General features: G+C 37.2%; 1 long non-coding RNA gene across 1 annotated transcript; it reads right to left on the reverse strand.

Moving 5' to 3' along the window:
• Window positions 1-205: 205 nt before the first annotated feature.
• LOC308385804 lies at window positions 206-2,367 on the reverse strand. The gene is made up of 3 exons (XR_013969650.1): window positions 2,213-2,367; window positions 1,870-2,046; window positions 206-1,057 (listed from the first exon to the last, which is right to left on the reverse strand). It is a non-coding gene; the product is annotated as an uncharacterized lncRNA (long non-coding RNA).
• Window positions 2,368-13,715: the final 11,348 nt, after the last annotated feature.

The raw sequence follows: 13,715 nt of genomic DNA on the forward strand, positions 1-13,715 counted from the left end.
AAGCATAACACCATTTATTAATGACTACTAAACATAAATGACAAAAGAGAGTTTTGTTGTAAAGTTTAAAACATGTCAACATTTATTAAGGACTAATAAACATTTATAAATGCCAAATGGGAGCCTTATTGTAAAGTGTAAAGCATAACACCATTTATTACTGACTACTAAACATTATAAATGACAAAAGAGAGTTTTGTTGTAAAGTTTAAAACATGCCAACATTTATTAAGGACTAATAAACATTTATAAATGCCAAATGGGAGCCTTATTGTAAAGTGTAAAGCATAACACCATTTATTAATCACTAATAAACATTTATAAATGACAAAAGATAGCTTTGTCGTAAAGTTTAAAACATGTCAACATTTATTAATCACTAATAAACATTTATAATTGCCAAAAGTGAGTCTTAAATGTATAATGTCACCATTTATAACACTTAGACCTAAATTACAATCAGTGCTTGAAATAACATTTAACTACTGTCAAAAATGGCAATGTATTGTAAGAGTAACACATGTAACATTAAATGTGTTTTTTAAAACACCAAACAGTCACCCACTCCAAAAAAAGTTCATGCCAGACTGGTTCAAACTGGAAATATTTTTTGTATGTCCTTAAATAAGCGTCCCAGTGGTCCATCAGGGTGTCGCGAACCAAGCCAAGATGACCACTCAAGAACCATCAGGTGTTCCTCCAGCAACTTCTCAGTGCGATTTCCTCTTAGTCTACGGACATGTCCTTTGATGGTCATCCAAGCCCTTTCGATATGCTGTGTATGACTGCCAGATTGAGGATCTACAAACCACCTGCTGTGATTTACAGTGTAATGTCTGTACCCTATGTTTGTCAAAACATTTTTCTAGGCTCTCCACTCATCACTGATAATGGCACTACCCAACTTAACATGCTGTCTGATCAGAGGAACAAGGTGGCGCCTTGATCGTTTTTCAACAAGTTTTAACACGAGCCTTCGCCTTTTGTCTTTAATTCCCATCATTCCAAATACCCATTTCTTCCTTTTCCATGCATTTCCAAAGCGTCCACGTGCATACTGAAAACAAAAAGAATAAAATTAAACAGAATTAAAATGAAAAAGAATAAAATTAAATATCTACAAAGAAACATTCAAAAAGATGGTTGCTTCTACTAATTTTTTTTACTTATGGTAAAGGTTTCCATGTTTAGAGGACACAGTCAGATCTGCATTGATTCTAACAAACCTGTCTGAGAGTTTACCAACCTTTCGCTGATGACGGAGACAGCTTTCATCTATAACCACAAATTCTCTGTCACCACCAAGACGGTGTCCATTGTTTATTCTGTGTCTTTTAATTGCACGTATACAAACATGTCGAATGTGTCTTGCCATGCTACTTAGTGTTCTGGAGCTGCCAGCCACTTCATCATCGATCATATCTACTTGTCTGAGCCTGAGCCCTTGTGAAAATCTGTGATAGAAATTGAGGCAATTATTACTTACTGAGGCCCTAATTTTATTTCACAAGTCTCGTATTGGTGTTCAATTATGAAAGGTGCATTGCTATTAATGTCTACATCTACATATACCTGTAAATGAAATTCATCCAACTGAAAAGAGATGTTTTTGATTTCTCAAAGAGGGAGCCAGTTCTAATTGTTCTGGAAACTTTCCTATGACTTGCTCTTTTGCAGCACCTGAGAACATATCAATGAGTTAAGTAAAGAAATGGACCCTTAAACAAGAGCATTAATTGAAAAGATAATCACAAAATTAAGTATGAAGAAAATAATAATGAAAAGAGGTTAATGCTCCCTCTTGCATTGATAACCGAAATATTTTGTTATATTTACTACATGCACTACATTATCATGCATTATACATACCACATATATTGGTCTTTCTTCACCACGGAAATCATTTTCATCTTATGGTGACAAACAGGACATCTAAGCTTCTTTTTTAGCAGGTGTTTCTTCTGCAGCCATTTAATGAGCCTTAGTGCCTTATATTTAGTTTGTTTTCCTTCTATTCTGGCGCGCAATCTCATTCCCAAAGACATTCTGGTGGAAAAAAATGAGTAATTTATTTTATTATCACCTCGAAACACCGTAAAATACTCTATGGGAGTCTAGTGCAAATCGGTTCAGAGTTAAAGAACTTCACATGCAATATAAAACAAGCCCTATAATCAAAAATAGTCCCACGCAAAAAAGAGGATTGTCTCACCTGTTATAATGTATCTCCGACTTTGTTATGTAGATCTAACCCGCTGGATTCATGCTAAAAAAATATGTTCTGCTGCCAAAGGGAGGGAAAACAAATTTAATTTAAACGCAGAGGAGCTTATACAACCATCCAATCACAGTTAACTTTATTAAGGAAAGCCCCTCCTCTCAGAGCGTGACAGGCAGTGGAGCGCTCTGGAAGGTCAAGCCAAAGGGGCACGAACAGACACACTGAAGGCGCTCGTTCAAGTTGCTGCGCCATGGATGGAGCAGAAGATAAAAATTTGTGTGCGTCTGCGACTTACACAGTTAGCACACGTTCGAAGAGATACAAAAAGCAGAGACTGGATGATCTAGATTGCACTAAGCCAACGACGTCAGCAGTTAGACATGAAGGTGAGTATAATGCTAGCTAGCTAGCCATTTGGCTGCTAGCTACAGTGGCTAACTAACATCACATAACATGTGAATAGCTCTATTACTATTGGTTATTCCAAACGATTGATATCACTTGGTTGTATATTTTTAGTTTTGTTTATGTGCATCATTAAATTTATATTAAACACCCTGGTAAGGCAGTACACATAAGAATTATTTGCCTTGTTTTAGAAATGTCTGAACCACCACATGTGTATATAACATAATTTTTACAAAGTGGCTTTTTATAAATTCAAGTTGTAACCGTTTTTAATCAATATTTTATTTGAGTTTCCCAAGTTTAGATTATAAATTATTTTAGTATTGTAATTTAATAATTGTTTGTTCTTTAGATTCTTCTTCTAATCCTGCCCCTACTGCAACTGCCCTTCTTAACAAGGAGCGAGAGAAACTGACTTTTCTTAAGGAGGAACTGGAGCGCGACACCCTGATGGACCACTGGGACGCTTATTTAAGGACATACAAAAAATATTTCCAGTTTGAACCAGTCTGGCATGTTTACAAATGCTGATTGTGCTTACAGGATAGTAACTTAGTCTGAAATGTTTAATATAGCAACTCTAGATGAAATATATAGGTGAACACATTTGGCTCACTATTTGGCAAGAAACCGGTCAGTTTTTTTCCTCTTTCTCACCCTTAACTAATGCATAATAAACCATTAATAATGGTTTATAAAGCATTTACAAATTAATTAATAATATAGCTATAAACTATTTATTAGCATCTATAAGGGGAGCCTTATTGTAAAGTGGTACCTTTTTTTTTTTTTAAGAAATCTGTTTTTCTTATAAAAGAAAAACTCATTTAGACTGTTCACAATCCACATTGCCACTGGATACATCCTGTTTGCTTTCATACTCTGAACCCTGATTAATTATTGTTGAGGAAACAGTTTTAATTTCTTTAAGCCAAGTTGAAAAAACTGTCAATAATTAGCAGCAAACAACTTATATGAACGACTGCCTGAAAATCTCAGATGTAACTGCTTTGATTGCACTTCCTCTAACCAAGCTGTTCTTGCAGTTCTTGATTGATTTATCACAATGGAGCTTGAGTCGACGGTGCACTTTTCAAAGACAACTACATTATGGTGGGTCAGTTCATCACATACATATAATCATTCATGCCACAGAACCCCTGCATAGACAGCTAGTATTCCTGGAAGCACTTGGGTGACTCCCACCGTGTTGTAGGTTGAGTTACAAAGCCAGGGGGATAATTGCATCAAGAATGAAGGTGTTTCGTATAGATACTATGGCACCTGTCTCAAATACAGGCAGCTCAGCAGCTGGAGGAACAGAAGGCCTTGATATGAAAAGAAAGTAGATGTTCTTCAGTTGGCTGACCCCAAAGCTTGAGCCAAATTATTTACAATAAAAGCTCCATGTCATATCTGTTTAACATTCAGGATAGGAGTTACATGGTGCTATGGTGCTGAATGTCAATTGGAAAGACATTCTGTTCTGAGCTTGAGAGCAACGAGGAAAATGCTGGCAAAAGTTGTGACAAATATGAAATGCAATAGAAGGCAGCAGATGTAGTACTTTCACAGGGCATTAAGGTGCCAAAATGAAATGTCTTGACTTTTGTTGTCAAGATACACCAAATGTTATTTTATCAAATCATCTGGCAATGATATTTCACTTGAGCTAGTCAACCTTGAAAAGGCTTCTTTATCAGCCATAAGTTTCAGCACATGATCACGCATACGGGCAAAACATTTCAAAAAAAGACATCGTCATCATGTTGTTTCCTTCATTCACTCAACTGATTCATTCGTGATTCATGTATATATTTATATCTCCTTGATATACAGTGGACTAGCCAAAGACAGGGGAGGGGGGGACAGAAAGAGAAAAGCAAGACAGAGAGAGACAGAAGGAGAGAAGGATTATGTTCTCTAAGCCAAGCAAGTCAAGCAGCAAGTGAGTCCCATGATAACATATAGAGCAACGACCTTGGGGCTTTAAGCTGTTGGCCCACGCTCCAAAAAACTTCTGACAAGAAGAAAGCAAAGCTGGGAATAAATAAATATAATCTACTATTATTGGAGTATTATGTAGAAATAAAATGAACATATTCGTGTATTATTTAACCTGATACACCCACCAGCCTTTTCATTATGCACACCTGTTCAACTGCTCATTAAAACAAATGTCTAATAAGCCAATCACATGGCAGCAGCTTAGTACATATACGCACTTAGACGTGGTCAAATGGCTTGCATCAAACTGAGCATCAGGACAGGCGAGAAAGGTGATTGAAGTGAGTTTGAAAGCAGCATGGTTGTCAGTGCTAGACATGCCAGTCTCAGTATTTTACAAACTGCTGATCTATTAGGATTTTCCCCACATGATCATCTTTAGGGTTTACAGAGAATGGTTTAAAAAAGAAAAGAAAATATCCAGTGAGCATCCTTTAAAAATCACAGCCTTTCTCACTACTTTTGCTGACCTTTATGACAACATCATCCCACCTTCTGATTGCTGCTTCCAGCAACTGGTTTCTTGAACATAACAATGAGCTCACAGTACTCAGATTGTCTCATTAGTTACCAGATCCCAATCCAATAGAAGACCTCCGGGATGTGTTAGAACAGGAGATTGATATCATGGATTTACAGCTAACAAATCTGCAGCAACTGTGTGATGCTATGATGTCAATATGGACTAAGATTTCTGAAAAATTTTGTGTGGACCTTGTTGAGTTTATTCCAGAAAGAAATGGGGCAGTTTTAAAGGCAAAGAGCATCCAACTTGTTCTAGTAGGTACTCCTAATGAAGTAGTTAGTGAGTGTATTTCTGCAATAGTTTAAAATTAGCCTTTGTGCAACTGTGAAACTACTACAGTCTGAGGTATTCCCCAAATGACTAACAAGTGTTATGGTTCGTTCGATTTAGGGAAGAGAAGAAAGCAAGCCCAGGCCGAAGTAGGTGTCAAAAAATAGTGATCTTTATTACACAATTTGCAATACAATCCTTCGTCGACTGGACCGTCCCGTCTCCTTATATTGCCATCATGACATCACAGTTGGATCTTTACTGGAAATGATAACAATTGCCCTCCTCTTTAAAACCTTGTCCTTATATAGACATCAACTGCTACTCTTAAGAGAAAAACAAGTGTGTATTACATTGTGCATTTTGTGAAAGTATATCTATCAGAAAAACTGTCCTCAGACGACCCTCCTATTATTACTAAGTGTGTATTTGAACGTGCGTGTGTTATATAAGTGCGTGCATGTGGTTACAGGCCGGCGTACGTGCAGAACTGAACGCAGACGGGCCTGGGTCCAACAGGACTGGTGGGTCTGAGCGGTGTGACTGCACTAAAGTGCAACAACTTAAGCAGATAACAAGAATGATACAGAACCTCAATAGACAGTTAGTGTGCATTAATATTTGCTCAGAGTAACACAGATGTAATTAAAAGATTATTCTGTCAACAGATTCAACAATGGTAAATGATTAATCAATGATAACTGATTATAAGAATACAAAATAAAATATCTCCTGGTCACACAAGGCAAGGCAAGTTTATTTATATAGCACAATTCAACAGCAAGGTGATTCAAAGTGCTTTACAGAGACATTAAAAAACAAAAACAATAAAAAGCATGATTTAAAAGTAGTTAAAATATAAGTTTTGAAATTTAAGCTTAAAAGTGTGGATTTGGTGCTTTATTCAAATGCAGCTGAGAACAGGTGAGCCTTCAACCTGGATTTAAATAAACTGAGTGTTTCAGCTGATCTGAGGCTTTCTGGGAGTTTGTTCCAGATATAAGGAGCATAAAAGCTGAATGCAGCTTCTCCGTGTCTGGTTCTGACTCTGGGAACTGATAAAAGACCAGATCCAGATGACCTGAGGGATCTGGAAGGTTCATACTGGGTCAGGAGGTCATTGATGTATTTTGGTCCTAAACCATTCAGAGCTTTATAGACCAGCATCAGAACTTCAAAGTCTATCCTCTGACGGACAGGCAGCCAGTGTAAAGACCTCAGAGCTGGACTGATGTGGTCCACTTTTTTGGTCTTAGTGAGGACTCGAGCATCAGAGTTCTGAATGAGCTGTAGTTGTCTGACTGATTTTTTAGGTAGACCTGTAAAGATGCTGTTACAGTAATCAAGCCTACTAAAGATGAATGCATGGACTAGTTTTTCCAGGTCCTGTTGAGACATCAGATCTTTTATCCTTGAAATATTCTTGAGGTGATAGTAAGCTGATTTTGTTATTGTCTTAATGTGTTTTTCTAAGTTTAGGTCTGCATCCATCACTACGCCCAAATTTCTCACCTGGTTGGTGGTTTTTAGGTGTGTAGATTGAAGTTCTCTGGTGACCTGTAATCGTTTTTCTTTGGCACCAAAGACTGTTACTTCAGTTTTGTTTTTGTTTAGCTGGAGAAAATTGTGGCACAATCAGTCATTCATTTCCCCAATGCATTTACCAAGAGCCTGTACAGGGCCTCGGTCTCCTGGTGACATTGTGATATATATTTGTGTGTCATGTTCATAGCTATGATAGTTTATTTTGTTGTGCTTTATAATCTGTGCCAGTGGGAGCATGTAAATGTTAAACAGAAGGGCTCCCAAGATGGAACCTTGGGGAACTCCACATATGATACTTGTCTGCTCAGATGTGAAGTTACCTATTGATACAAAGTATTTCCTGTTTTCTAAGTATGTTTTGAACAATTTTAGTACAGTTCCTGAAAGACCTGCCCAGTTCTCCAGTCGTTTGAGTAATATGTTGTGGTCAACTGTATCAAATGCTGCACTGAGATCCAGTAAAACTAAGACTGACATTTTTCCATTGTCTGTATTCAGACATATGTCATTAAACACTTTGGTCAGAGCGGTTTCAGTGCTGTGGTTCTGTCTAAAACCTGACTGGAAGGCATCATAGCAGTTATTCTGTTTTAAGAAGTAATTGAGCTGTTGAGACACTGCTGTTGTTTTTTATTTTATTTTTACTCTCCAAATGGATTGGAATGTCCTATCAGAGGCCTATATTAAGACGTGCTCCCTCTTTCTCTTACAAAGGTGTGCTACTGTTAGACCCCTTAAGCTGATGATGCTCTGTAGGTATCCTAGAAAATTGAGCCAAAGAACTAAAACCAAAAGAACTATTTTTAACCCCCAAGTGAAATGTGGTTTTTGAGATTACTGGAAGTTTGTTAAAACTATGGTGGTTTCAACAGAGTTTAGAAGAAAAAAAAAAAAGTGTGGCAGCAACGGTAACTCATTTCCATTCACAGTCTTGTTGAAACTTTTGAGCTCTAGACTCTGTAGACTCTGATACAAGACTCCTGGGTATCTATGTCATCAGTTTGGCACAGTCCAATTACCATCACTGTCTTCTTAAGACTCATTTATATTTATGTAAATTGTGTGCCATTGAAACTAAAGCTCAAGATGTGTGTGTGTTCCCAAATAAAACTTTGTATCTGATTTGGCTGTTGTACTTTAGCGATAAATTATTAAACTAAAAACAAAAAAGAAAAAAAACTTCAGCAGACACATAAATACAAATTCAGCATAAACTTGAGATGATATCATTGATGAACAAATTAACATCCTCAGCACATTTTAGCTGTTCATTTTGATCAATGCAATTACAATAAAAAAGATTCCACACATTTTCGTACTTTTGTTGTGTGAGTATGATTCGAATCTTTAGTGAGCCCTTGCTTGTTCTGCTCTGGGCAGCACTGGCTGGTGAAGAGAACATACTGTATCGACAGAACAGAACAAAAGTTTTTAGAGTGAAGTTATTTGGATTCCGTTTTTGGAGCTGAGGACAGATGGTGAATGGAAAAGGTAAAAAGAATATAAAGAAGTGTAAATAACAATACAGCTCTAGTTTGTTGAGCAGAACACAAAGTAACAAGATTGAGAGATGGCATAGAAATAGAAGGTCACAGTTTACCTACCTATTTCCTCAAAATGTTCAAATACTGGATCTAATAATGACTGTGCAATATCAAAAAATAAAATCAGAGTTAGACTCTAATCAAAACACACTGAGTTACTCTATATATGAAAGAATACATATAACAAAAGGGCTTACAAATATTTGCTCAGGGAGGAATTAATTCAGTGTTTATTTAAAAAAATGGGAGGAAAAGGGCAGCTTTTTTAAAATTTTTATTTTATTACCTCTTGAAGATTCAAGTCTGTCTTATCTCAAAGCCATGGTTTATTCACCAGACACTGAAGTGTGCAGTACAGCAGTCAAGTTAAACCAAAAGTGTGAGACAGAATCAAGATAGGTAGTAAGTCGAGGATATCAGTGAAGCGTTTTGGTGACAAATGGATAAAACTAAAGCTAAACCAAATCCCAGATTCACCGAGCGCTGACTTAAGTAAATCAAAGAGCAAATTGAACAATAATCAACTTCCGAATGACGAACTTGAGTTTTGAGGCATAGTTTTTGCTAGTTTTTTTACTTTAGCTTTACAAAATAAAATATTTTATTCTTCCGTACGTTTTTTGAAAGCCTACTCCTTCAAAACCGTTCAACTTAGAAAAACCATTCAAATACCATTAGATTCCTATTATTTTGGACATGACTGCTTCTATTTTTCTCATTTTTAACATTTATATTTTTAATTTTATTCAACTTTATTCAACAAAAATTTCCCATGTATTTCAATGGGGAGACCCTTCAAATTCTCATTCAACTTACTCATTTTTAAACTCTTACTACTTCCACATACATTGACATAGAGCCACCATTCAAACTTTAAAACGAAGACAAGACATTCAACTATTCAACTTGTATTTATCTTTTCAATATCTATTATACTTTTTCTTCAGTTCCAGTTTAAGTTTCATGATGTTTTTTCACCCGTTTCAGAGTTTATAATGGGTGTGTATGGGACGGAATGTTGGGGCTAGAGTGAGACAGCTCAACTGCTAGAGTGAGAGGAGCAAAAAAAATAATCTTAAAATCTTTTTTAAAACTGCTGCTGTGTCCGCAGCGTTTGCTCTACAGGTATGATTTTACCCTCAAAACGTAGCCATCGCTGTCCTCTTTCATCCAATGTGTTTACTATTGTCCTAGGTGTTATGGTTCTTTCGTAAATGTCACCAATGCACAGCCTCCTCCCTCCAACTCTTCCATAGACTCTAATGTTAAAATGGCTCAGAAGGTTCGTTTGAAAATCAGAAGAGCATGGTGTCTTTCCACTGTCACCACGTCCATATAATAAACTCCACAGGCATGAAAACTGAGAATTCAGTAGACTAGACATTGCTGTCACTCACGGTGAAAGAATTTTGTCAATACGACTTTTACTTTTCATTTGGGAACGATTTGTTTCGGCCTGACTTTTCTGTTCATTTTAAGCAGCAAAAGTGAGGCGCATGTCTGTGTACGTGTGTATGGAGCCATTGGGTGCGGTCACTATAGCAACCAGGCTCACACCTGCCTGCTTAACGAGCTCTGCCTGCCACTGTACCAAGATTCATCTTAAGCACTTCTCTTTCAACTGCTGCTGTGTCCACAGTGTTACAGCCATCATTTTACCCTCAAATTGTCGCCATTATTGTTCTCTTTCCAACACCGTATCTTTCAAAGCTCAGGCATTTAAACTTTTTAAACTGTGTGGATCAAAGTGGAGGGATCACATTTGAGTCATTCAGTGATTCAAAGAATATGACCTTTTAATATTCATTCAGATGTTTTCTGACTCTAAATGTTCTTTTCTCATTTCTTAGGGTTTTCTAATTTACATTTAAAACATTTTCAGTTTTTTTCCAACTCCTTCTTCTGTGTAACCTTCAGCTTTTAGCAGTTCAGCACCTTTGTTTTCAGGTTAAATTCGTTTTTTGTTTTGTTTTTTTTTTAATCTCATTCAATATTTTTAACTCAAAATTCAGCAATTAATTCATTTCAGTGCATACATTCAGATTCAAGCATTCACACTGCAGTTTCTTCAGAAAATGCACTTTCTAGTTTTGAAAATGATTTCCTATAATAAAATGGTAATGTGTGCATTGGACCATAAAATATATTGTCACGAGGCATGCAGCTCCTAAGAAATAAAATCTTGCGTCAGCACAATAAATAACTGCCACTTCTTGTGAACTCACAGCTTGATCCACGGGGTTTGTTTGCTGCACTGGGATAACACTTTTCCGATTTTCCCATTACCCTATGCAAAATTTAGCCATTAGCAGTAACCACAATTCATTCAGTGCAACATATGAAAGGGACTGTTGTAGTTCATTAGCATAATATAGACACTCATCATGCATCAATCTGCACCCATTAACACCCCCCCACAGCCCGAGCCCATCCCACCAGTCCAAGGTACTTACCCCTCCCACCTCACAACAATTAAGTGACCGCTCTGCTCTTGCGGTTTGAAGCTGGGATGTAACAGCAGATGGCAGAAGGAGGGAGAGGAGTATGACCCAGCATATTGATGAAAATAAACCGAATATAAGCGTGAGTGAGGTATTGGCAGAGAAACAGAGTTAAAGGTGAGGACAACATTGAAATTGGGGCTCCGTCCAACACCAATCGACATCAAAGCATATAGCTTAACAGCCTCGGCTTGATTTTACATTATTTGATTAACTTGATTTAATTTGTTAATCTATATGTGCAGTCTCACTCCATATCAGTTACATTCCTATCACATCTGGCCATCCACTGGCATCAGGGCCTTGTGAGAGACATCGCCGCGTACGCAGATGAAATTCAATAATACAGTTTTAGGGCTCGAGCAGGATCTAATTTCATGCTAAGCCACTCATATAATTGTTGTATAAGCGATTGTAATTTCAAAAGTACTATTATGCTTTCTTTTTAAATCAATGGCTTACAGAAAAGAAAAGAAAAAAAAACATGAAAACCCTCTAAAACAGGGGTGCCAAGTCAAAGGTCCAGGGGCTAATGTTACAACTTTTTCTATGTTTAAAGACCCCGCCCAATTGACATTCATACAACACAAGATTAATTAAGTAATATATTTAACTGTTAGAGAGGTTCCTGTTTTTCCATCTACCTTTTTTTGTTTATTTTAAAGGACATGTTTTATTCATCCATCCATTCTCTTCCACATATCCCTTTCAGGGTCACGAGGAGGCTGGAGCCTATCCCAGCTGTCTTAGGGCCAGAGGCAGGGTACACCCTGGACAGGTCGTCAGTCTGTCGCAGGGCTAACACATAAAAACAGACAAAAACTCACATTCACACCTATCGGCAACTTAGAATCACCAATTAACCTAACCCGACTAATTGCATGTCTTTGTACTGGGGGAGGAAGCCGGGGTACTCAGGAACTTCTTGCTGTGAGGCAGCAGTGCTAACCACCATGCCACCGTCCTGCTGACATTTTTTAGATATTTTATAATTACAGGACACTACATGCATTGCAGTCCCAGAACTTTTTCAGTAATTTTACACATTTATCATGTAGTTTCACTAGTCCATCCAACTTAAGATCAAAATAGGCTGTATGTGGCCTACTATATAAAATACATTTAAAATCCCTGCTCTAAGACATTCTGATTCAATGCAAGTTTTTTTTAAAAACACAAAACAAATATAGTATACTGAATATTTGTTATACTCGGGCTGGCGTTGTTCTGTTTTATTCCCTGCATTATATCACTGCCTGTTTATTGTTTACTGTACCCTTAGTTCTATGAGCAGAGATGGATTCCTCAAACAAGAATCCAGGATTCTTTGATGGCACAATGCTGATGTGAAAGCAGCAGCCTGTCGGCAGCACAACACCCGCAGCAGTCTTCTGTCAGTGCCTACACTGGATCAGTCACACTGAATGAGTTCAGCCACAGTGCTTATGTGCACTCAGAAGCTTTCTGACGGAGCTTAGGGCCCACTATAAAATCATGTCATGAATGTCAGTGTCATTCTTTTAATTTAGAGAACCTGGTCCTTGTCCTTCAAATCAAAGGGACCTAAGGATCTCCTTTTACTTATAGAACTGGTGCACACTTTCATCATTACTACTATATCTTTGTCTGCTGTGGTAAGATTTTATAGACAGACTGAACAGTTCAACCTTATGCAGGTAGAAGAGGACCCAAAATGCTTTGATACTTTACTAATTTGACAGTCACAAAAGATCACAATCCATTTTTCCCTATTAAATATTCATGAAAGGTAAAAAGTCCACTGTTCAGTGAAGCATAGAGAATGAAAATTTCCAGTCTTGTGATGGAGTCACATCTGCTTCAAAGCCAGTCAGGATCTTAACCCTCTAAACCACTAATGCTTGGGAGTCATTAACAAGTTATTACATGAGTCAACATCAATCTTTGATTTATTTATATTTTAAGAAACTACTACCTGGAAAAACTGCTTGATGCTGGGATATCTGGCCAACGCCGATGCCGGTGTTTAGAGCGGAAAAAGCAAATTCTTTATTATTGTATGAGCTGAAAACCTAGATGGAAGTCTTCATAAGCAGCCAAGCAAGAACCTGGGCCTTTATTCAGACAGTACTGTTTACCAGCAATAGGACAGTGGGCACTATCAGCAGGAATAATGGACAAACTGTGGATTCTTGACCTGCACTGACAAGCAAATATTTTATCCCTGTTGAGTCAGGAAATTTTAGTCATCTATACATCTAAGCTTTAGCATTTACAGTTATATAGCACACCGTATATTACTAATGTTTTGTTATTACTAATATTTTTCCTCCTTCAATTTTAAATTCTGTTAGTAAGACAAAAACAGTATTTATATGAATACAACACACATGTTTAAATAGGCATTTTATAATATACCAATGTCCAGTAAAGTTATCTACCCATATAACACTATTGTTTTGTTTTTATGTTTTTGTTGTGTGAAGAAGTCAGTTATACAGACAAGTGACTAATGTCACCTGGAGACTGGTTTCCTTCACTTCGCATGTGTGTTTAAAAACAGACGTACTACAGTTAACACGAGGAAGGACCAAAATACCAGGAACCTTCCTGAGGGAAGGAAGGAAGGAAGAAAGAAAGGTATGATGGCGTGTATATCTATAGTGCTACGACTTGAGCAAAGATTTTTGTTGTATTTTTCTGAAATGTATGGG

Source organism: Rhamphochromis sp. 'chilingali' (genome assembly GCF_963969265.1).
Source record: "Rhamphochromis sp. 'chilingali' genome assembly, chromosome: 18".
NCBI classification, from domain to species: Eukaryota; Metazoa; Chordata; class Actinopteri; order Cichliformes; family Cichlidae; genus Rhamphochromis; species Rhamphochromis sp. 'chilingali'.